Source organism: Larus michahellis, chromosome Z (genome assembly GCF_964199755.1).
Source record: "Larus michahellis chromosome Z, bLarMic1.1, whole genome shotgun sequence".
In the NCBI taxonomy this organism is placed as follows: domain Eukaryota; kingdom Metazoa; phylum Chordata; class Aves; order Charadriiformes; family Laridae; genus Larus; species Larus michahellis.
In genome coordinates this window covers 3646694-3667716 of record NC_133930.1, presented here as the reverse complement: position 1 = coordinate 3667716, position 21023 = coordinate 3646694, and the positions used below count along the sequence as shown (strand labels likewise).

Below are 21023 nucleotides of genomic sequence, written 5' to 3'. Positions count from 1 at the left end.
GGCAGGAGAAACGGCTCGGCAGGCGAGGAACTGGGAGTCCCCTGAATGACGGGCTGCACTCGCGGCGGAGTTGGTACTCAGAGCCATCAGCGCGCAAAGCCTCCTGCCAGCAATTTGGAGGCAAATATAACCAAGAGCGGGTTTTCGGCTGGTGGGTTTTCAAGACGCGCCTGAAAGGCAGAGGGCTTTCAACTTCCCAAGCTGAAAATCGGGGAGAAAAATCCACGAGTAGCGAGGTTCTGCCCTAGAGCAGGAAGAGCGTCGTCACCGCAACGCCTGGTCTTGAACCGCGCGCGGAAAGAGCTGGTGGTCTTCAACCAGCTTCAAGCCACCGCAACACGGGTTTGGGGGACGAAGCGCCTGTTTTGGTGGGGTTTTTCTGCTTGCCAAGTTAGGCCGCTTTGTCAATTAGCCCGTCTCCTGCAGGGACCCCAGGTCAGGAGCGCATGAGTTACAGCTCAACCGCATCTGCGGCGACCGCTGCTGAATTCAGAAGGTGCAGAAAGACACTGCCCTTTAATTTGGGGAACCTGCAACGGATTAACGTTACCTTTTCCTTAGAAAAGCAGCAGAATTCAGCTCACACATTAAAAGGCAGCAGCCGATCAGAGATTAGCATACACTTTCCACTGCACAGGGCCATCATCGACAAAATAACTGTAAGCTTTTTTTTTTTTTAAAAAAAAATGCACAGTTTCTACAGAATTATCCTGCCTCCGGGCTCCACGGAGTTTGCAGCGCCCTGTATTTGTTTCCCAGCCGAGACAATTGCAAGTTAAGCGTTCGCTGGGGTCGTTGCTGCTACAGCGATTGTGCAGCTAAATAATTCAGTGACCAATTACTGTTGAACAGTATTGCTCCCCATCCTTCGAGCGGCGATCCGGCATCCAGGCCGAGAGATTCCAGCGGAAAGGAGCCCGCGAGAAGCCTTCGTTTGACGCAAAGGCATCGACTCGTGCACCGCTTCTGTGTAATATACGGCTTATCGACCGGAAGACAAGGTATACGGCGTCTTTTATCGCATGCTAAATAAGGGTTGGAATGAACGGCTGCTTGCCTCTAGGCCACCCGTTTGATCGCCACCGAAGCAGACTGGTGAGGGCAGAAGGTCCTGCCCATGGGATGGTTCCTTGGTGAAATGAGCTGCTGATCAGCTCAAGAAAAATAGAAAGGACAGCCTCACGCCGATTCCGCGGCCACATCAGCAAACCTGGATTTCTCCCCTGTCCCCAAAACGGACGAGACACCACCGGATTTGATGCTTTCACCATCAGGGCCGCCTCACCAAACCAGCTTTCCAGCCAGGGGGCAACCAGTGCTCTCCAGCTCAGATCCATCCCGCTCGGGATCCTGTCCTCCCGCTCTGCCTCCGCGCCCAGATCGGGACCTGAAAAAAAATGCAGCTGCTCTCATTTTTAAAAGACTCATCGATACACAGCGTGCGCGACCAGCTGCCCTCTTGGCTACGAGACAGGAGCTTATTTAAGGGCTGAACCTGATCTTCTCCGGGCAGGGCACCACCAGAGCTCACCCAGCCCACCTCCATCGCCGCGGCTCGGCAGAGGAACACGCCTGGTTTTGAAAGATATCCCTCCTGCCTACTCGGTTCCTTGGTTGCACGGCTTTAAAGCTTTCCTCCGCGCAGCTATAAAAGGGTGTGAGAAAACTTGGAAAGGAAACCCTGGGTGGTACAGACAACTGGAACAAGGAGCAATCTGTGCCCAGGGCAGGGGAGGGGGTGGCAGAGCCCACACCGTGCCACGCTGAATAGCTGCCGGGGGAGGAAATGACACACCGCACTATCCTGCTTTTGTCCAGGGGCGAGACCAAAACGCTTCAGAAGAGAGGAAAAAAAAAAAAAAAAAACAACCACAAAACAAAACACAAAAAGGGATTATTCTGGCTTGTGCTGCTCCCTCCTCTCCCCTCCCTGCCGCCCCCGTATCCTCACTCCTACGGACCACGGGGCATCGCGGCCCGAGCGGCATCTGGTTTGCTTTAGCATCAGGCTTGTACTTTTACGCTCCCCAGGTTTCTCCCCGCTTGTTGCTTTTTAATGAGGAATCGTGGCCAGGAAGCCAGCCGGCGCGGGGTTCGGCCGGCCGGCAGAGCCAGGGCATGGGAACGCTCCGCTCCGCTGCTCCTCGCAGCGAGCCGCCAGCGAAACGCCGCGGGCAGGGAGAAGGCGGCAGCGTCCTCCAAGCCCTGCCCAGGCTGCCCTTGCGCGAGGTGCCACCAAGCACGCCGGCCGTGGTGGCCAACGCTGGTGGTTCCCCCCCCGCCCCGCCCCTGGCTCCCAAAGGGCTGCAATTACAGCAGAGTCCCAGCTGCGCTCACCCGAAAAATAAAGTCGTAAAAACCTTTCACCTTCATCGTTTCAAAGAAAAGCTCAAAAACATGGTGTTTTCCAATGCCACGAGGTTCACTCTTACCTTCGCCACATCCCACGCTCAGGGATGTCCTCTCCTGCTCCCCCATCTCAGACAGCACTCCATCACATCAGCCTCATGCTGGGGGGCTTCTCCAGAGTCCACCACCAGGATGATCCCCCACCCCTCCTACCCACAGGCTCCTCTCCTCCCTCCCCACAGCTGAGGCTCATCCTCCAGCCACCTCCAGGTGAGATCCTTCACCTGCAGCTCACAAACCATCTCCCACAGGCCCAACCACTCTTTCAAGCCCCACCCCATGGCATCACACATTTTTTCCCATATCTCTCTTTTTCCTATTGTTTCAGTATTTTATCCATCATGTCCTCCCCTGTAAGAGGACCAGAACTCATGCTTTACTCCTCACCCAAAACTACCTCCATGTCTGAGCCACCTTTCACTCTTCTCTTCAGGTGTAATGAAAACAAGCAAGGCACAAATGCCATTTTCTTATACATTAAGGTCAAGAAGGAACCAAAAAAACTTCTACTGCTGCCGGACGGTACATCTTATTAAAAAGAAAATGCCACAGGAACCCCAACTAAACAACTGTCCATAGACACAAGTTCTCCTCCTACATCCCATGGGCAATTCAAAAGGCCTCAGGCAAGATTAAGTCAAAAGATGGACCGAGTAGCACAGGAGTCAGGGAAGGGTGAATATTGTGGGACAGATCCACTCTGGTGGGACTTCAAGAGGACTTCAAAAAAAAGCTGATAACCTAAAGCCAACTTGCCAGCAGAAGAACCCATATCAGATAGGAAGGCAACTCCAGCTGATGTTCCTCTGTACTAATGGAGGAGCTGGAGGGACAGTGAGGACAATTAGGCTGAACAGGGTAAAAAAGGTTTCTGCTGAGTCCAGGATGACTCCCCGGCTTTCTACTCATCACACCACGGCTCAAAAATCTCCTGCTTAAATGTAGTCACCAACACATCCAAGGCTTGGTCCAACCTCAGTCCAGGTACTCAAAGCTTATGATGGAGAAAAGACACCAGGGTGCAGGAAGAGCTGCGCGCTGGTTTTCCCTGGAGGCACAGGGCACCCTACCCATGCACGGGGACCTCCTGGGGCAGAGCAGAGCTGCCCAGACCTAGAAGACAACACCGATCACTGCTTCCCGGGCTTTGCCCAAGACCATGAGCACGCCCTACCAAGCACGGGGCACACAAGCCACCACGTCCATCTTCAGCTGGTGTCAAACATCACAGCATCCCTTCAGCCCAAAGCAGCACTGAGCCCACCTCAGGGTCTGCTCTCCCTCTACAGACACCAATGCTCCTCCTGCATCCCACTGACCCCAGCCCTCAGAGCCACCCAGCAACCTCAGGAAGCCCACAGCTACGCATGGCTGCAGCTCCCTGTTAACTGGAATCCAGCTAATTCGGCTACGTCCACGTGAGCCGTGATAACTCCAGCAATGCTACACCTGAGCAACCTGCCCCCGGTCACAGAGGATGCCTGCAGGAGAGCAAGACACCCTGTACCAGTTTCTCTGGGCACCTGCTAAAACCCAAAGCTTCCCCTTTCTTTCTTTCCTCTTTCAAATACAGAATAAGGCTTTTTTTTTCATTCCATCCATTTTTTCCAGGGTTAATGTGCAATCCCACCACTGCCCCCATCTCCACCAGCAAAGCGGAGGGTGGGCTGGGAGCAAGCACGTGCTTTGGGGATTGCTTTTGGTGCCTTTGTCAGGTCCGACAGCCCCAGCGAGCTACAGCCCTTCTGCACACCAAAACTAGAGGCAGAAGAAGGTGAGAAGTGGGGCAGATGTCTCAGGTGAGGTCACACCAGCCTGCACAAAGTCACCTCACTTACTGCCTCAGCAAGGTGAGCCCCAAAGGGAAGACTGAAGATTTGCCACTTTCACATGGATCTTGCCCGAGAGGGGCTGCAAACCACCCCCATGGGGCTCTGCAGTGCTCAGCCTGGATTAAAGAGAATTCCTTTTTCCTTTGTCCCTCCCTGAAAACTCATATTGAGCAGCTCCACCTCCAAAGAAGAGCAAAACCTGACCACCGCACCTCCAGAAAACAGCAACAAGCAGAAGCACCACCACAGCCCCCTTCCCAAACACAGCCGCACACCAAAGCCACCTACCACAATCCTGCCACCGGCATCCATCCTTCATCCACCTGAGAAAAGCTGTTCCATGGAGATACACTGCTTCCTTTATGCTCCTCATGAATTATTATTGATAACCTATAGACACAGTCGGCTGGCCAACCTGCCATGCCTGCAGCAGAGCCTCTTCTTGCTCAGCTGTTGAAGGATCTGACCTGGAGGTGACTAGATGGTGAGCTTCAGCTGTGGGGAGGGTGGAGGAGAGCCCATGGGCAGGTGGGGATCATCCTGGTGATGGACTCTGGGGAAGCCCCATAGCAGAAGGCCAATGTGGTGGAGATATGCCCGACACAGGGAAGAAGGAGAGGACATGCCTGAGCATAGGGGGGAAGATTTAGCCCTCCAGGTCACCTCAGTCACCTGGGTGTCCCCCGGGACTTGACTCACCAGACACTCATTAGCCACCTCAGCCACCCAAGGCACCACCAGCCCTGGGGCCAACACGATGCGGGGAGCCCTGGGGAAGCATGGAAAGGCTGCGTGGAGCCGTTTGCTTCAGATTGCACTGTCTGAAGGTTTGCATATTTGGAAAGACATAAAACCATCCCGTAATACTAACGAAAATAGCTTAAGACCGAAAGAGAAGTGCAACTGCAACTATTTTGGGCGTGCGCATCCCCTGCTGAACCCACCACGGCGGTTGCCAAAAACCACAAAGATGTCCCCGTCCCCAGGAGCTCAAGGTGGAGCAGGAGAGGAGGCAGAGCAGCCAAGGGAAAGGTGTCCAGCAGTGGTATCCGAAGCAGCAGAAAAAAAATAAGTGGTTTGTGTGTGGTTTGTTTTTTTGTTTGTTTTTGTTTTTGTTTTTTTTTACGAGCCACACCTGCACATCGTCCACCCATTCGTTCCCCTCCAGACTCATCCAAGCACACATGACTTGCAAGACGCTTCCCAACAAGGAGCAACTTTGCTAAGAAAAAGAATAGAGCCCTCGGCGAAATTAGCTTTTTTGTCTCCCAAATAGGCAATTATCTCTTGCAAAACTATGCAATTCTAAAAGACGGGAGAGGCGATATTAAGCTCTACGAAAACGGTGCCTTTAAAGTACAAACTGTTGCAACGTTTGAAAATAACACGGGGGATTTTCAGCCGTGGAAAAAACGGGCCTAGTTTTTATTTTACGCTTGCCAGGCATAGCGGGCTCCAACAGAGATGACCTTAAAAAAAATCACAACCGCGGCTGTATTACATACAGCACCCCATTTTTCAGATTATTTTAGAGGAGGTGCAAATGATCTGCTTCCCCGTTCCTCCTGAAGCCCCCATAGATAGGGCTCTAAAGATGACCAAGCAACCAAGGTATACCCGTAATATACATAAAACATATACCAAACTGCAACATATACCTCATAGATGGCGGTGTCATGTGGCTAAAAATATTCTTGGTGTTTATTTGGGACTGCCTACGGAAGAAAACCCTGATGTTCGTACCCTCGTGGCATCCTGGGCGCGCTAGATGAATATCAAACCATCTTCATTGCCCACCATCAACACACGGAGCTATGAAGTAGACAGATGCAGACAGAGATAAGGGAACGTTTTTGGAGATCAGTAGGAGAGCCCTTGTCAAGGCACAAGCTCCGGGATGCAGCGAATTGAAAGGCAAAGCAAGAGACTTGAGATTTACATCCCAGATCAGGCTGCGGAGCGTGAAGCAATAACGGTGGTTCTGGGATAGCGCAGGCAGCAAACTGCCTCTAAAGCGACTTCTTCAGACAGGCAAAGCAGGCAGGAATGAAGCAGGCACAGGTCTATGCAGATTCCAGCCCATGACACACTCGGCAGAGATTAAAAAGTCTAAGTGCTTTCTAAAGAACGAGAAGAAGAAAAAAAAAAAAAAAAAAAAAAAAAGAGCCGCTTCGCTCGTTATTTCATTTCTTTTTAAATGAAAAAAGAAAAGAAGCAGCACCTCCGAGAACAGTTTCAGGGATGCCCCTCCTGCATGTCTGCTCTCCCCCAAAACCATCAAAAGAACCGAGCTGAAGGTGAAGGAGTTTTCCAGGGGTAAGGAACCGCACGGCTTTGGAAATCCCATGGGAAAATGGATTCCTTCTTATGCCTGAGCATGTCACACCCTCGACCTGTCCTGCCACCGGGATGACCAACCCAGCCCAGGACGACCCCATCCAGATCCAGAGCGGGCACAAAACCATCCCAACGTTTTGCAGGAAACACTATGCATAAATGCCTGCACACAACGAATGCAAAATTATGCAGCTAATTTGCATGGGTAATTGCTATGAATTAGTATGCAATTGGCCAATTAGATTCCGTTCTTGCATGCATGCGGTTTCTAAATTCAGGACTCATCATGGAGCGATGTCCTGGTTTGATACGCGGTCCAGCCGATGGGCTGTCTCCAAGTTCCGCTCCCAACCTCCAGATCATCATAGAATCATCGAATGGTTTGGGTTGGAAGGGACCTTGAAAGACCATCTAGTCCAACCCCTCTGCCATGGCCAGGGACATCTTCAACTAGATCAGGTTGCTCAGAGCCCCGTCCAACCTGGCCTGGAATGTTTCCAGGGATGGGGCATCTCCCACCTCTCTGAACAACCTGTTCCAGCTCTCATACGGGTTTCCATCAGAAGTATGGGCTAAAAACAGTCACTGATCCCAGATTTCAGTAAATTCACGGGATTTTACCTACAAGGGATCTCTAAGATGAGCTAACCTCACCTGAATCCGAAGAGCGGAGCCTCATGAAACTCAGATGTGACATTAGAGCTAAAGCACGTTTTTCAGGAAGACACCCAATCCTGAACTAAAGATGATGGAGAACCCCTCCCATCCCTACGCAAGCATGCCAGCAGCCTGTCTGGAAACTTATAAAATGTTTGGCACATCCAGTTAAAAGACGCAACGGAAACTCCTTTATTCCTCATCCACAGTGCATGTGCTCCAAGGACTTGAGAGGGTATAGGGAAGGCCCAGCCATGCCCACCAACTTGGAGGCAGCACATTTCTTCAAACTCCCTTTTCACCTCTAGACACGACCTGGCAGAGTCCAATCAGGGAAGAAATAACGAAGAAAAGAGTCTCACAACAAGCCTGGTTTGAAGCCCCTCCCGGAGGACAAGGTGGGTTGCACGGATTCAGGATAACAGAGAGCAGGACGGGGGACTTGACCCTGATCCTTGCCCTTCCCCAGGTTCTCTCCTGGGGCTTCGGACCCCAAGGACAAGCAGCCACTCTTCCAGGCAGAGCTTCTTCGCCTCCGATGACTGCGGAGGTCTGAAGTTCACCACGGAGAGAAGAGCCTGGTGAGCTGTGAGCCCACTTTGGGGAGCCCGGGAGATGGCAGGGGACTTGGACCATGCCAGAGCCCCGTGGCTGTGTGGCATTTTCCTATTCCCGCAGAGAACGGCAGGGAGGAGAAGGCACAGGAGAGGACAGGAGCACCGGGGAATGACTAAGTCCCATTAACAGCACTGGGGTTGCCAAGCAACTGGGAGGCACCGGCGAGAGACAGTAGGGACCGGGGCCAAAACTGCAGCAGCACCGAGACCACCAGGGCGAGATGGGCGAGAGGAGGTTCAGAACCAGCCAGTGGTCAACCCCCATGCACCCACCGGCCACTCCTCCACCCAAAAACACGCTCTCGAGGTCCATCTCATGAAGGGTGCTCATGCAGCAGGACCATTTGTGAAGGCGAGGATGTCCATACTCATGCCACCAAGGAAGGCATCACCATGCCAAGTTGGGTGGGGTGAAGAGGAGCGTTATCTCCCGAAAATCCTGCCACCGGTGCCCCGATCCCCCACCCTCGTCCCCCACACCTCAGTCCCCTTTATCCTGCATCCCTAGGCAGCAACAATGGAAAGTCACAGCAGATTTCCCCTCCGACGCTGCGTTAACTCTTGCCAAAACAGAGGAAACTCAAGACTGGACGATGACTTTCATTTCCTCTTCTGTTTGTTCTTGGAGGAGGGGAGGGGGGTTTGATTTCTCTCTTTCTTTTTAATGCCTTTTCCTGCCTTTGAGCCTCCCAGAAGAGGAGCACCCCAATGGCACGCTCATCCACGGATGCCGAAAGGGAAGCTCAGTGCTTGGCACAGCAGCATCTTCCCCAATTACTCATGTTTCAAAATCAAAAGTGCCTTTTTCCTCTATTCCTCCCCCCCAAAAAATCCAAGCGATCCAGCAATTCAGCTTGACCGTGGGACAAATAGCTCCAGCATCGCATCTTTTTTTACCCCCAGCTCTGCAGCAAGCGCATCCTGGGGAAGCGGTCCAGGTCCGATACGGGCTACGGTGTGAAGGGCTGCTCAGCATCACCAACCCCGAGATGCCACCACCACCCTCAGCCCATCCACAGCCAGGGCTGACGGCACTTTGCTCCAGGGCTTTGCTAAAGGCTCCAACTTGTTTCTCTAAAGAAGCTGTTGGTGTAAATAAGATGACCTCCAAAGCCACTGTGAAGATGCTGTGAAGATACCACCCTCCTCCTCCCTGCTTCTCCCTAGACGCTGCGTATTAAGGCGATAGTTTTTCTACCTCTCGCTTTCAGCTGGGATTGCACGCTCAAACCAAGAGCAAACAGGTATTTTACAGGGATGGCCGGCCATTTCTTTACAATTCAAAGCCCGATAAAGATAATGGGCTTAGAATAACCCGGCACGCAGAGCCCCGGTGAGGGTCTGCTCCTGAAAATCAATGGATTATCCAGGCGAACAAAATCACTCACACTTGGAAGTGTTGTGAGCTCAGTCCATAATAAAAGGCATTAAAAAAGGCATCAAAAAATAACACGGGCGGTGCTGCAGGAGTACATCCGTGCACGTACACATGAAGCTGCTGAAGTGAGACGCTCGAGTTGCATCAACATCACAAAAAAATGAGGGTAAGATCCTCTTTTTCCTATTTCGAAGGGGAATCATAAAACCAATTATTTGTAAACTGACCCTAAATTAATTTCCAGCTTGATGGTTACTTTGCGACGCCTGTCGTTAGCGTGGGCCACTTTAAATTTACGACCTGAACCCGGTACGTTCCTGTGTCGTCATATGAGTTGCACATTATCAAAGGGCTCGTTTGTAACCTCATCATTGGAAACGGTCATCATTAAAGAAACCCTGCTGCTTGTTTCCCACTTACAATTTCACATGGCGTCTCCGTGCTTCTCAACAGGCTGGCCAAGAAGTGTTTGTCTTCTTGGGGGAAAAAAAAAAAAAAAGAAATACTTTTAAACAGAGTCTCAGGGATAAATTTAATGAATCGACAGCACCGGCCAACACCAGGTCCGCACCAACGCCCGGTGCCTTTGGGTTAAAGAGAAGACCAAGGCCCCCCGGTACCAAATTCCAGCCCCTAAAAGATACTCCAAGCTGCAAACATCCAAAAAAGGACGATTTATAAAGGCAGGGCTGACAGGCGGAGCGCTGCCGGCAGACGGCAATGCAATAACAACGCTGCCTGCAAATCCCCGCTGAGCAACTCCAGTGACTATCATCAGTCATGTTTCTCTTCTCCTCTATTTAATTGACAATCAAGATGCTTAACAGCGACAATGAATACCCTGAAACGTTTTCTTTTGCATCACCGTGATTAACTTCTGGAACTTAATTCTCAAGCTGCAAATGGTCACCAATTTTAGTGAATCTTCTGGATTTTAACCTCAAGCTCACTGCTGACCTAGCTGAGGTCACCCTGCTCCTGCCCACCCTTTTTTGGTTTTACTTTGATCGTGCGTTCATCACAAAGCCAGGCAACCTAAAAATAAATCCCCTAAAGGGATTTATATTTAAAAGTTGCCAGTGGCTTCTTGCTCGTGTCTCTGTGCCAAGGTACAACATGCTCTACAGAAGGGCTCGTCTTCGTTGCAGTCATGGAGTTCATCACCTGCCAATTAGCTTGAGGTCCATACATTTGCTAATGCTGATTTGTTTAGTCCCATCAGATTTGATCACGCATGCAAATCTTCAGGTCTTACGCTAGGCAAAGCCTGGAGAAAGGAGAAGGCCTGAGCCCATAAATAAATAAAAATATCATTTGGGGGTTAAACTGAAAATAGAGGGCAAGAAGTAAACTTTTCTCCTCCCTCCCAACCTCCTCCTGTGCTGCGTGTTGTTAAACATGATGCAATGGGAAGGTTCAGCCAGTGTTGGAAAGGCTTCTTCCACCAGGAAGAGAGACCAAGAGGTCCTACAGGGCCAAAGGCCATCTTGCAGACTGGTGAATCTCGCCTGCATTAGACCCAAAATCTGCAAGAAGTAGCCACAACAGGATGGGAGACACCACTTTTCTCGGCAAATCAGTACTCCAAAAGGTTACTTACGACTTTCTAGAGCATCATTCGCCCCACCACCCAAAAGGACCCATGTCCGTCTTGGGAATGCTTGGCTGGCAGAGGTGACAACTTTGAGATAAGCCTTAAAGCTGCTGGGTTTGCCCACTGGCAGACGCCCACGGCAGAGGGGTTGGAACTAGATGATCTTTAAGGTCTCTTCTGACCCGAACCATTCTATGATTCTATAAATCAAATGCCCACGTCACGTTCATAGGAGATGCCCTGGCCAGTTTCTAATAGGATTCATCCTATTTCTGGACGCAAATTTTCCCTGCAGCTCCAAGTGGAGGCAGTAATTCTGCATTTCAGGTCCTGAACTGTGGTGTAGTTTTGTTATTAAACAGTTGATGCTGCCTTGAAGCCTGGGAGCAGCGTTTTACGTGCCTGTGAGGGTTTATAGAACATTTGGGCGTCATTTCTGATGAATGGCTCTGCATAAATGTTAGATCTCCAACCCGTCGCTCTTGCAAATACTCTTATTTTTTTTTCCTTATTTATTTGTATTGTAGTAATTCATTCAGGTGCCAACCATGACTGAGGCCGTGCTATCAATATGCAGCCTGACAGCAGCAGCAAGAGGCAGCACCAGCTCTACAGACCACACAGGAGAAAAGGAAGCACCATGGCTGCCATTGGCGGAGAATGGAGGTAACACCAGAAGATGTCCCCAAATCCCAAGAAAAACCCCAGCAAAACAAACAAAAAGAGAACCCCAACCCACAGAGCATCCGTCTAAGCGTTTAACCAGAAGAGGACCACAGAAGCCCCGTCTCAGGTAGGACAAGGAGCCTCAGACAGACCTTTCATATTGAGACACAAGTCCCACCAAAACACCTAGACCACAACGAGAGCAACTAAAGGCCATCAGCTCACGCCTCTGCAAAGCCAGACCCAGATAAAGCTGTCCTTGCTGGGACAGCCTCCCTACCCACCCTGTTCCCTCTAGGAACAACAAGCACGCCCAACGCGTGCTCCAGCACTGATTTGTATGGACCGGCAGGATGAGATGCTATCAGCCCATACCACTCCTCTTCTCTATAAGTGCCCCGAGGCGGCGTGCAAGCTCTGCTGCTGGTGAGCAACGCAGAAGCGGTGAGTGGATTTGCAATATCCCAGCTCTGGTCTGGCAAGGCGCAGACCTGCACCACACTTGACCTTGACGAAGCCAACATGTTGTCCAAAAGCAGGTTGACGTGGCCCAGCAGCACCCATGAGAATGTGGGCTAACTCCACATCTGTGGCCAGGCCCTGGATCACCTCCTCTAACCATGCCAGATGTTTGTCACACTACGTGAAGGATCACGCGTGTGGACAACCACTACGGGTTGTTGGTGCCACCGCGAGCCGCAGCAGCCAAGGTGACACCAGCATGGGCTGGACCTCCAAGCCATGGGGGTCTGCCAAGAGCCTGGCCCTGCTCCTTGGGAATTGCACCACCACCTGCACTGGAGGCAGAGCTGGGTCCTGGTTCTCCTTGCCACCAGGAACAGGCAGTGTCACCTCACCCATTTGAAGTCTTTCTTCTGAACCCCGCTCTTACAGCGACTCCCTTTGCTCCTGGAGATCCACTGGAGAGGAAACCAGCAGCCTGGCAAGCTCCACCGTTCCCCACCCGCCTGCTCCTTCCTCCTCCTCCAAAAGAAAAAATGCAAACCCTTTCAGGCCAACGAGCTTAGGTAAACAAGCCAACGCACCTCCTCCCAACGACGACAACGGAGGACTAAAATCTAATTAAATAAATGAGACGGATTCAGAAGAACGAGGAGAGTTGTTTCACCGAGCTGGTCGCGGTGAGATTAAAAGCAGAGCAAGACCCGGATCCCTTTTCACCCGAACGCTGTAAAACGAGTGGCACGGACCCAGCAGAGCTTAAAATACACGGCAGGGCACACCCTTCCCTCCAAACACACCTGCCACTTTTTTTTCCCCCTCCTTTTCTCTCTCCCACATCCTCTCTGGAAAAGCCAAACTTCATACCTTGCAGAACCGAACTATTTCCTTTTTTATTCTAATATTTCCTTTTTTTTTATTTTTTTTACAGGCGACCATCTGGGAGCAGGGAGGGGAAAGGAAGCCCTGGAGCTTTTCAGACACAATAAAAAAAAAAAATAATAAAATAAATAAATGTATGATTAAAACCAAAAAGGATAAACAAACAAACCATGTTACCCAGAATAATGACTTCGGGGAAAAGCGCCAAAAAAATTGTATAAGCTTCTGGAGCGTGGCAGAAAAGAACGGAGAGTCCCCGCCGCCGAGGAGAGAGGGCTGCTGCGGTGGGAGGGCGGCTGGGACAGCAGGGATGCTCTGGGCGATGAAGGAGAAGGGTTTCACAGAGATTTAGCTGCCTAAATAAGTCTTCAGGCACCTGGTTCTGGTAACTGCAAAGCCCCGGTCTGGGCAAACTCAGAACTTTTTGATAAGGCTTAATTACCCCTCCGCTCCGCTCTGGGGAGACCCCCCTGCAGCGTCGCCTCCAGCTCTGGGGCCACCAACAGCAGAAGGACACGGAGCTGTTGGAGCGGGGCCAGAGGAGGCCCCGGAGATGCTGGGAGGGCTGGAGCCCCTCTGCTGGGAGGACAGGCTGAGAGAGCTGGGGGGGTCAGCCTGGAGAAGAGAAGGCTCCGGGGAGACCTTCCAGCCCCTTCCAGTCCCTCAAGGGGCTCCAGGAAAGCTGGGGAGGGACTCTGGATCGGGGAGGGGAGCCACAGGACGAGGGGGAACGGTTTTAAACTGGAAGAGGGGAGATTTAGATGAGATCTAAGGAAGAAACTCTTTACTGGTGGTGGGACACTGGCCCAGGTTGCCCAGAGAAGCTGTGGCTGCCCCATCCCTGGAGGGGTTCGAGGCCAGGTTGGCCGGGGCTTGGAGCAACCTGGGCTGGTGGGAGGTGTCCCTGCCCAGGGCAGGGGGGTTGTATTAGATCCACCTGTACTGATTCCAGGGGTTGCCCCAACCCAGGTGCAGGACCCTGCACTTGGTCTTGTTGAACCTCACGAGGTTCACATTGGCCCGCTTCTCGAGCTTGTCCAGGTCCCTCTGGATGGCATCCTGTCCCCCAGGTGTGTCAACCGCACCACTCAGCTTGGTGTCATCTGCAAACTACAAACCCCTCCGAGCTAGTCTTGTTTTACAGCTTCATCGTTTTCAGCAGCGGCATGTAATATTCCGTAGCGATGACAAACGGGGGGCATGCAGGGCAGTCGGCATTACCCAGAATCAATGGATTCCCCTGGAAAACGGAGAGCACAGAGGGATGCACCTATTGCTCCTGGGCCAGAAAGGAAGCATTTGGGGGGGGGGGATGCTTTGCACCCCAGGGTTAGCACCCTGATGCAACACCCTAAAAATAAGGGGGTGCAAGAGCCACATGAAAATTAAAATAGAATCATAGAATGGTTTGGGTTGGAAGGGACCTTAAAGATCATCCAGTTCCAACCCCCTGCCCTGGGCAGGGACACCTCCCACCAGCCCAGGTTGCTCCAAGCCCCGGCCAACCTGGCCTTCAACACCTCCAGGGATGGTGGGGAGGAGAGGGACAGCATTAAGACAGGGACAGCAGGAAACGCGGGCAGCGCAGGCAGCCAGGCTCCGGAGACACCGACACTGCAGCAGAGAAGATAAATGACTGGCCCAAGGCCACGCAGCGAGGCAGTGTCCCCTCTACGTGACTTTCACTCCAGCACAGGATCACCAAGGGGATCCTTCAACAAAACGTTATATCAGCTCCAAAATCGTGCGATTTATTTTACGCCCATACACACCCACACATATAAATGTACTATTTTTTTTTTTTGCCTCCTTTCTCCTCTATCCAAACCCATCAAACACATCTCAAAACCTCTCGCAATAACCCAAAAAAGTAAAAACTTCATATTTCTCCGCTAAAGGACAACTCGCAAGGGGTTGACTTGCCTCCAGGAGCCGGGGCTTTGCAGGAAGCGGGATGCTGCCAACAGTCCCACCTGGAAAATCAGCGCCTGTATTTACAACCGCACGCCGAAGGATACTGCAAATATTCCCTAGAATCTACAAAACCCACCCCGACGATTGCAAGGGGAGCGGGGATGAATTAGCTGAAGTCTGTCACTTGGAGAAGTCACACTGGAGGAGATCCACCCAGGTAATCCATCTTTCTGCTGTGTTATACAATGACACGGTAATGGCCAGCCCGGAGGGATTTCCTTCAGGAAAACTCAACTGTTACTAAAATGGTAAGTTAATATCGAGCAAGAACTCAGCCGCCGTTAGACCGAAGGATGGGCATGACAGGGAATAAAATATTACTGTCCCCATTCAAATATTTTTATTTATAAGAGCCGAAATAAATAGACCTATCTGCAGGCTGTAAAGAGAGGAGGCTGTGATGAAAAAGAAAAGAAAAAACCTGCACACATCGATTCCTTCTTTGCCGTTTTTCCTAATAAATAGCCCGGCACGGCTGTGCTGATGGGTGGCTGGGGTGGAGGAGGAGGGGCGGGGGGGGGACGACACAGGACACAAATCTGAGCTCAGGCTCTGCCCTTTTGTGTTGATTAAAAGAAAAAAAAAAAAAAATAAAAGAAAGAAAGAAAGAAAGAAATTAAGAAGAAAGGAAGAAAGCCAGAAAAGTTATGTGGCTAATAAAGGGCTCTATTGTGCCATCAATTTTTTAAGGTTTAATGATTTCGGGAGGAAGTTCAGCTCAGCAATCAATAGCGCGATATGGGCAGGAGGAAATTCAGCGCCGGAGCCGCGGCGAGGGCTGACGGAATAGCGGGAGTTCAGAGGAAGGGGGTTCCCCTTGCTCGGGGCAGAGGGGGGCTCCCGGGACCCCGCACAGGCCGGGCCTGTCCCCTGTCCTGCAGGGTTCCCCCCGTCCCCTTCAGCCGGCGCGGTGCGAGCTCCCCCTCCTGCCGCACGGTGTGTGCGGACGGGGGACAGCGGGGACGTTTGGGGGATGCCAGGACCCCTGCCAGCTGTGCGGGAGGTGGCAAGGCAGCCGTGCCAGTTGGGATGCTCGCCCCACGCTCCCCACGCCGGGGCTGAGATCATCCCTGGGATGCTCGTCCCACACTGAGCACCTCCAAGGGATGCTCGCCCCACACTGAGCACCTCCGAGGGATGCTCACCCCATGCTCCCCGCACCGGGGCTAAGCACATTTCAGGGATGCTCCCCCCTACACTGAGCACCTCTGAGGGATGCTCGCCCCCCAGTCCCCGCACTGGGGCTGAGCCCATCCCAGGGATGCTCATCCCACGCTCCCCGCACTGGGGCTGAGCCCATCCCAGGGATGCTCATCCCACGCTCCCCGCACTGGGGCTGAGCCCATCCCAGGGATGCTCGCCCCACACTCCGCACACCGGGGCTGAGCCCATCCCAGGGATAATCGCCCCATGCTGAGCCTGCCCCAGGGATGCTCGCCCCACACTCCCCACACCGTGGCTGAGCCCTTCCCAACGATGCTCTCCCCACACTCCCCGCACCGGGGCCGGGCCCGCCCCAGGGATGCTCGCCCCACACCGGGGCTGAACCCGCCCCAGGGATGCTCGCCCCACACTCCCCACACCAGAGCTAAGCACGTCCCAGAGATGCTCACACCACGCTGAACCCGCCCCAGGGACGCTCGCCCCACGCTGATCCCATCCCAGGGATGCTCGCCCCCAGGCTCAGGGGTCCTTGGGCAGCGGGGGACACACCGGCAGCCCCCCAGGTCCCCCTCCTCCGGGCAGCCCCCTCGGGGGGCAGCCAGCCCGGCTCCCACGCCGGCACTTACCGCATCGCCCGAGCTCGGTGCTGCCGCCGGGGAGGCAGGACGAGAGGTTATCCGGGGAGGGGTGAGGAGGTGCGGGGTGGGGGGGGGGGGATCCTGCGCCAGGCAAACCTAAGTGACACGGTGACACAGCGTGAAGCCCGTCAGCACCAGCGGGGACAACGCCTCGCCCGAGGTGCCACCCAAAGCCACAACCCGCCTCCGAGTTCCCACCGCGCTCGGGCAGCAGCCGGGTAAATAACCGGGATAAAAACCCACCCAGGGCTCCCCAGCACCGGAGGCGGGGGGGGGCGGGAAGGGGGGGTGACCCTGAGCCACCGGGTCCCTGCCGAGGGGCAGAGGGGCCGCGATGGGGTCACACACAACCGCCCCCCGCCCTTTCCTCCGCGTCCTGTCCTTAATTACAAGTAAAAGCCGATCCTCTTAAGCCGGCGGGCGCTTGGCAGCGCTCGGCATCGCGCCGGCTGCGGCAGCAACTCCGGCAAAAGTTTTTGCCACCGTAGGGGAAAAAAATAATAATTAAATAAAAAAAAATACTAATTGCTGAAGGAAAAAAAAAAAAAAACAATAAAAATTATTAATAACAACTACCCGGTAAAAAGGAGGGAGGGGAAAACGGCAGACCTGGAAGGCGGGGGTGAGGGTGCTGCCGCAGCTCGGGGACCCGCCGGTGCCGCGGCCCCTCCGGGAGACCCGGGCACCGTCCCCCCCGTCCGGCGGAGGGAGGGATGGAGGGGGCGGGAGGGGAGGCAGCCGCCGCCGCCCCACGCAGGAGCGTCCCCGCGGGGCGGGAGGAGGGCGCTGGGGACAGCGGGGGACCCCCCGGTCACCCCCCCGCCGCCCGGTGCCGAACCCACCTGCCCGTCCGGCGGCGGCGCTGACCCGCGGCTGGCGGCGGCGAGCGAAGGGCCCGGATGTCGGTAGCCCGCTCCCTCCCCTCGGCTTGCCCCCCCCCGCCATCCTCCGCCGTTGGGGGGATGGGGGGGGGTGTCACCGGCCGCGGGGGGGTGAGGGGGCGTCCCGCCGTCCCGCCCGCCCCGTCGGGGCGCCGGGCGCTGCCACGTGGGACCGGCGGGGGGGGGGGGGGGGGCTAATGTGCGTCCCCCCCCTCCCCGCGGCGGGGTTGACAGGTCCAAAGCCACGGCGGCGGACGGGCGGGTGGATCAGCCAATGGGAGGGAGGCGGGGGCGGGGCCAGCGGGCGCCTCAGGGGGAGCGGGGGGGGGGCCGCGCCCATTCGCCTCAGGGACGGGGCGGCGGTGGTTGCAGTTCTTTTACGGCCGCCCGCCCACCCGCCTTCCCTTCACGGCTCTCCGCCGTTCCCTCGCAGCCCTCCACTGTCCCCTCATGGCTCTCCGCCGTTCCCTCACGGCCGCCCGCCTTCCCCTCGCGACCTTCCGCCGTCCCCTCCGTACGCTTTCCCCTCACGGTCCTCCAGCGTCCCTTCGCGACCACCCGCCTTCCCCTCACGACCCACCGCCGTCCCCTCACGGCCCTCCGGGGCTCTCTGAGGCGGGTAACGGCCACCAACAGGAGTGGGGGCGGCCTCCGCGGGGCGCGGGAGGGCCGTGGAGGCGCCATCCCCTCAGCCCCGCAGCGGCCGTGCTTGAGGGAGCAGAGTTGCCGGCTGGCATGGGGGCCTGGCACGGCAAACTGCGGGCAGAGCTGGGGGAAGCCGGTGCCGTTGGGAAGGGGGAGCTGCCCGGTGCCCACCTTCAGCCCCCCTGGGCCGGTTACCGGCCTTCTCGGCCGCTGGGAGGGTTTGCGGGGCGAAATGCCGTGCCCTCTGGAGAAAGAGCGAAGCGAGCAGTCATGTCCTGGACTATTAGGTGATTCCAGCTGAATAAACCCTTAGATGGGGGAAAAAAAAAAAAAAAACCAAACAAAATATAGAGCGGCAGCGCTGCTCCAGCACTGTCGTCCCGCTGCAAGACCCCCAGGTCCCACTCACAGACACGGTGCAGTGGGGAATGTCTTACGGCTTCCCCTCCCCTTCCCCTTCCTAATTGCCCCCGTCCGCCTGCATTCCCCAGTGCGCTGGGTAAGGGGATTTAAACTAAAAGTTTTTCTTCTGAGGAAAAAAAAAAAAACCCAAACTTCCTGAAAGTATCGTTTTCCATGTTCCTGTGGGTCACGAGCTGAGGGTGCCACCTGCCCCATGTTTTGTTCTACCGACATCATCCCCGAAGCCGACCTGACAAAACTGAGGGATGGTCCCCTATCACTCCTCACCCTCGCAAGGCTTGGGCTGTGAGGGAATAACAGTTGCAGACAAAGCTGGCAAAGAATGCACGTAAATCCAGCTCACTCCATGAAATTCAGATAGCAAGAAGCCTCCTTTATACATTTAATCAACTTGGTCCCAAAACTGGTATTCCAAAGGAAGAAATATCGAGGTCCTGACAGCAGGGTTGGGGGTTTTTTTTGTTGGTTGTTTCCTTTGGCAGGCTGTTGTTCTGGGTATTTGGGATTTTTGAATTATTTTTTTTTGTTTGTTTTTATTTCCTCTGGCAGCCTACCCCGTCATCAGGCTTCCGTGCTTTCCCACCGGGTCCCTGAGCACAGTCGGCATGATGCTGAGTCATGGAAGAACATTGTCAGCTTAAACTCTAAGTAGTTGAGTCTTCACCCTCAATATCAGCTATTTGGAGGGGTGTCCTTCCCATGTGGATTTAGAACATTTCCAGCATATTTGTATGCTATTTTCCAGCATTTTTGTAGTGGATGCAGCAAACTTTCATCAAATGTTTTCAGTGAAACGCCATTTCCAGCTGTTCCTTTAGGGTACGTTGTCCTGCAATCCAGCTGTTTCAGGTGGAGGACTCTGGCACAGCGATGCTGCGATTCAGACTGGGATCTCTGCTCTAAGACCGAGTGTAACCATTGCTAACTGCCGATCCAACCTGGGATCTGACTCTGAATGCGTTACTTAGTCAAAACTCTCCGATTTCAGTGGAAATCTTTCAGTACTAGTGCATTTTTGGATTTAAAGGGAAGGTTTAAATTGGAAAGGGCAGGGGCAGCTGCTGTGACTTTTCTCTGCTGCTGTTCCCAACAGAAAGCAGGGGCAGGATTGGGGGCTAACCCTCAAAGAACCGCAGAGAGCTTTCGCATGATAAAACTATGACTCCTCTGTATCACCTGGTTTTGGAGAGGAAGGTCCAGCCACAGAAGCTCTCCATAGGGAACACAGGAAAAACCCCACGCTTTATCTTGTTCTCTAGATCCAGAGTTAGCACTTGATTATTTTTAAAATAACAAGCTCGTGTAAAACACGCTGACATGAACAAGGTGGTGCTACCCCTTCATCTCCCTAGTACACGTCCTGCCTTCAAAAATCCATCGAGATGGTATTGCCTTCCCAAGCATCCGAACCCACTGCAGCACAAGCGTCTTGGAGAGAGTGCGTGACACAAGCCAGACGTACGCTAAGGACTCCCGCACGCCTTCGTCTGGCAAACACTCACCAGCACAGCAGGCGAGAGGCTAGCAGGGAAAGCAGCTTTAGACACAACATGTCACGGGGCAGAAAGTGACACTTGTATCTGCTTGTGATTGTCTTCTCCTCCCGCCCAGCCACAGGGCAAACTTGAGATGGGACCAAACCAAAGACGACCTTGGCCTGAGATTAGAAATGGATAAAACAGAAACATAACTTCCTGCTCCACTTTGCATCTAGTTGTGTCGGGGTCCTGAGTGCACTAATTGGCCTTGATTACCCTGACCAACCTCACCTCCACCCACGCATCCTCCACTAATTAGCGCAGAGGCTCCACTTAAGCTCAGGCCTGGGCACCTTGCCTGAGCTGTGTTACGAATAGGTGATCTGTGAGCAGCACCTATTTGTACTCCTGCCCGGGGTCCTGTGTCTTGGATCGGTGTCAGACCTACATTGTAGCCTTGTTCCCAGTCCTGCTCCTGCTCTTCCTACATGAACTCTGGACCCAGTTCATCCCCTCACCCTCCCTGGGACTCTTGGTTGTTACTTTTTACCAGCTTCTGGCCCTGCCAACCCTCTTCAGATCCGGCGGGTCTGTGTCCCAGCCAGCGAGGGCACTGCCTGTGCTGTGGTCTTCCTTGGCACTCGGCTCGCCTTCCCTTGGCAGGAAGGATCACTGAACCTGAACGCACCGCAGCACCTGGGAACCATGTTGCATGAGCATCTTGCTTCTAGACCGTGTTCCCTACCCAGCTCTCCAAGGGATGTCTGGCAGCTCTTGTGGCTGTTGGACTTGTGAAGACTTTGGCCTGTGGTTTATAGGGTCAGGAAGACGTGGCCACCCCTACCCTCTGCCATGTTTGTTCCACTTGTACTTATGGAGTTCTTTGGTCAACTCAGGTAGCCTCAGGCATCGTCCCAGAGATTTCTGAGGTGCCCAGTTTATCCCCTCCGAAGAGCAGTAACTCAGCTCTGTTAGAGCGGGCTCGA

The 21023-nt window shown here is 53.8% G+C and overlaps 1 protein-coding gene across 3 annotated transcripts in view; it reads right to left on the bottom strand.

The window, feature by feature from the left end:
• Positions 1–17605, bottom strand: part of ZBTB7C (zinc finger and BTB domain containing 7C) — a 169764-nt gene extending 152159 nt beyond the window's left edge. The window contains exon 1 of one of the 3 annotated variants that reach the window (XM_074570395.1): positions 17453–17605. The gene's annotated coding sequence lies outside the window, so the exon portion shown is untranslated. Of the gene's footprint in view, positions 1–4529; positions 4611–16598; positions 16720–17452 lie in introns of those variants that run through there. The other 2 variants (XM_074570392.1, XM_074570393.1) reach the window with 2 other exon arrangements.
• Positions 17606–21023: the final 3418 nt, after the last annotated feature.